The sequence below is a fragment of the Cherax quadricarinatus genome, chromosome 66, assembly GCF_038502225.1.
Source record: "Cherax quadricarinatus isolate ZL_2023a chromosome 66, ASM3850222v1, whole genome shotgun sequence".
NCBI classification, from domain to species: Eukaryota; Metazoa; Arthropoda; class Malacostraca; order Decapoda; family Parastacidae; genus Cherax; species Cherax quadricarinatus.
The window spans coordinates 17708334-17712369 of NC_091357.1; the positions used below are offsets into that span (position 1 = coordinate 17708334).

The 4036-nt window shown below is 37.0% G+C and overlaps 1 protein-coding gene across 7 annotated transcripts in view; it reads right to left on the bottom strand.

Moving 5' to 3' along the window:
* Window positions 1-2601, bottom strand: part of LOC128704118 (uncharacterized) — a 44131-nt gene extending 41530 nt beyond the window's left edge. The window contains exon 1 of one of the 7 annotated variants that reach the window (XM_070099163.1): window positions 2507-2601. The gene's annotated coding sequence lies outside the window, so the exon portion shown is untranslated. Of the gene's footprint in view, window positions 1-2495 lie in introns of all 7 variants that reach the window. The other 6 variants (XM_070099156.1, XM_070099167.1, XM_070099165.1 and 3 more) reach the window with 6 other exon arrangements.
* Between the last annotated feature and the right edge of the window lie 1435 nt (window positions 2602-4036).

Consider the following 4036-nt stretch of genomic DNA (forward strand, 5'->3'; position numbering starts at 1 on the left):
CTTGGTAGTTCCGTTCGATGATATTGGAAGCTTGTACGTGTGCAAATTCTAAACACGTTCCTGTCTTGGTTTCCTCATTGATAAACATTTCAGCCTTGTTCTGTCCACTAAAGGTGCCTGTTTTTCCCTTTGCATAATACAATCATTGTTGTTGCTACGTGTTTTGCAGACGCATTTGTATTCAAAGAGTCTTGTGTAAAGGCTCTAGGCAGTCTTACCAATGCACTACACTTACAGGGAATACTGTCAATGCCTGCTTATGTATAAGGGAGGATTAAACCAGACGGCGACTGTGAAAGTTAGTAGGGTAGACAGTTTTAGCAGATCTGCTACAATATTGGCATTTCTGCGGATTGTGTGTTAATATCCCGATTGGTTCCGTGAGGGCATCATCTTATCTTAAAATACAATACTATGTAGCTATTCTCTGTTTTTTAGATGGCGTGCACAACCTAGAGCGAGTGTGACAGTGAATATACTTAATCACTAAACGGGTTATCATCTGATTATGATCCGTGTCAGAATTTTTCTGACCGGGAACCATCACAAGACGGCAAGCTGTCAATCATTATATGTCCAGCAATTAGGTACATATCATTATATGTACCTGTCCAGCCAGCAATTAACTGTAATTGCTCTGGACAGCCATCACTGTCAATACTCCTCCACTGTAATATGACATAATGATAAAGCTCCCTCTTTTCTAATTATATTCATCATAGTCCTACAGCTGTTAAGCTGGCCCTTTTTACTACACTTCTCAACATTATTTTCTCCAGCACTGAGCGAATATGGTTAGTCCCAATACTAGTCATGATGTTTCCTAATCTTCTAACCATCCTTGATCTCAGTTCCAGGAAAAAACATCCTCTGTCTATTCATAGTATCCATTGCCAATAAATGTTGTGGAAAATACTGTATGTATTTTCCAGAAATTCAGTATTTATATGTAAATAGATGGCCATACTGTATTTAATAATATTTGTCATAGAAAACGGAAAGCCTGCGTCTGGGCAGACGAGACTCGCCATCTTGGTTTTTGAATTTGTATTAGAAACGTTGGTGAATGGGGAAGAATTTTTCGTACTCGAGAGGTTAAAATTGTGCTGACACCTCTCAAATAGGAGGCGAAATTGGTGGATATGAATTCCTGCATAACTTGAGATATCAGACGACTGGACAAGACAGCTCCAGGAACCTCAGACAAGCATTTTAGATTTGTGTGTAATTCTGGCCAGCATTATTTTCATAGATTTAGTTAGAGTGAAGTTTTCTGAGTATGGTACACATTAATCTTCAGTCAAATTGGTGAGTGATATTAAGATATATTTTCCTTCTGTTATGTAATTGTGTATTTATATAACCATTTATTATTTTTAATATACAGTCCACAAATTTATATATTTACCAGTATTCCTGGTGTATGTATATTTCATTTAATTAATAGGTCCAGAGCAACTTGTGGTTATGACAGTGGCAGGTATCGAAGGGGGACATTTTTTGCGACCTAGGTGTCCCAAATTCGTACTTGTTTATTTAACATTGATAAATAATAATTATCTTTGTTATCATTTACTGTTATGTATATAATGATACATTCAGATAAATGCAATTTTTCACAAATGTAGTGTAAGAATCACTTTCTACAAGAACATTCTTACTTTCCCTTATGGTTTCTGATGGCCGAACCACATTTGTCCCGCAATATAGCGAAGGAATTCATGTCTATTTTTTCAAGGAATTAATAGTTTTGACAGAAGTTTCTTCAATCTTCTTCATCAACTTTAATCCGTTCTTCCAGACTAATTTCCATTTATGGTGGCAGGTATAAGTGGTATCCTCTTTCTTGTTCTCCTCCCTAAGAGGTTGTACCTCGCTTCACACGGTGAGGGTTCAGGTTCAATTCCCGACGAGGGTAGAAACATTGAACGCGTTTCCTTACACCTGCTATGTTCACCCATCATTAAAATGGGTACCTGGGTGTTACTGGACTGGCATGGGTTGCATCCTGGGACAAAACTGACCTAATTTGCGGGAAATGCTCAGCATAACAAGCAGCTTTCTATATAGTAGTATGTCATTGATGTCAGATATGGTCTGTATACCTTGTACATGTACTGGTAGTAAATAAAGATTATTATTATCATTATTATTATTATTTGTAGGTTCCTTCAGCGCTGCCTTCATTTGAGGACACAGTTGCTCAAAATCTATTAAGTTGCTAGTGAAGGCTATGTCGTTGCTAGTATAACTAATAAAAGTGAAAATTATATTAAAAGATTATTATAATAATAGCATAATAAAGAATAAAATAATAATGGTCTAATAACAATTATTATTGTTGTTTATATCGTCACATCACTGTCAGTAATAAGCAATTTCAAACACCAGTAATAATTGCAAGTGCACTGCCTATTATCATCGTCAACTCTGTACAAGTACCGTGTACATTATATAAACTTCCGTTCTGCAATGAAACGAATGAAGATTATCACCGATATAGCACTTTTAAAAAGTGGAGAACCGAGTTTAGAAGAGAAAGTATTCGTCAAGAACCTCCCACTGAGACGGTCGGCCACATACTGCTGTAGGTCTGGTAGTGCTGAGTATATATACTTGTTGGTATATATATACTTCCTCCGCCTGGAACAACTGTTTATACTGCTTTCTCTCTTCGTTTTGTGGCTAGTTATTTTATTTGGCCAGTATTCCATCTGTAGGCATAAAAAAAATTAAGGTGTAGGTTATATGTGGTTTTTGCATTATGTATATTATCTTATTTTAGCAAGGTATGGTTGGATTTAAATGGATTTAAAAGGGCTTATGAGTTATTTACAATAGGCTCCCCATTATGTGTCTCTGTAATCTTTTAACTACCGCCCACAGGCTGGGTATGGGAAGTATAATGAAGTAATTAGACTAAAACTATCTAGGTTAGGTAAGGTTCGTCAGGAAACAGGACAAGTGTTTCCTGACGCGGGTCTTAGATGTTGACCCGCCATTGGAGTTTTTGGTCATCTGACCGAGGCCTTCCGCTGGCTTACTGGTCCACCCCTTTAAAAATTATAGTCATAGTTATAACCATTTTTTCTATTAAACTATCTGTAGGTTGTCTTAAAAGCAAATCGTTCAATTCTGCACCCATAAACGTATATTTTTTTGGTAATAGTTACTCTCAATAATAATAATAACTCATATCTATATAAAGTTACTCAATGTAATTGGTATAGAAGCAGTTATATAATAGCTAAACATAAGTGTTAGCCATGGAACATTCTCCTAAGCTATAAAAAAATATTTAATTTTATATGTAGTTTTTATTTTTAGACACTGAAAAGGTGAGGGAGCCCTTTAAAAACATTCCTGATTGAAGATTGAGACACTTATGCAGCATATGGGAATCTTTATTCAGGAAACGTTTCGCCACACAGTGGCTTCATCAGTCCAATACAAAGAGGAAGGCGTAAGGAGAGGAGGATTATGAGGTAATCAGTCCCTCAACCTGGAGTCGATGTGTTCAGTCCATCAATCTTGTAGAATGATTGACAAGATTGATGGACTGAACACATCGACTCCAGGCTGAGGGACTGATTACCTCATACTCCTCCTCTCCTTACGCCTTCCTCTTTGTATTGGACTGATGAAGCCACTGTGTGGCGAAACGTTTCCTGAATAAAGATTCCCATATGCTGCATAAGTGTCTCAATCTTCAACTTTTCGGTTTTTCAAACCATTCATCACAAAAACATTCCTTGTGGATGAAGACAAAGAGATGCTTTTATCGCGAGAATTTTTGGTTCTGCGTAGAGCATGACATAGCTTGTTTAGATTAGATTTTGCCACCGAAGTGGCTACTTTGGAAATATAAACACATATGCAGTATAATGTGATCCTTTATTGACTACGTTTCGCCCACACATGTGCAACTCTTGGGTATCTTTATTGAGGAAACGTTTCGCCACACAGTGGCTTCATCAGTCCATACAAAGGAGAATCTTGAAGAACAGGAGGAGAATGAGGTAATCAGTCCCTCAAC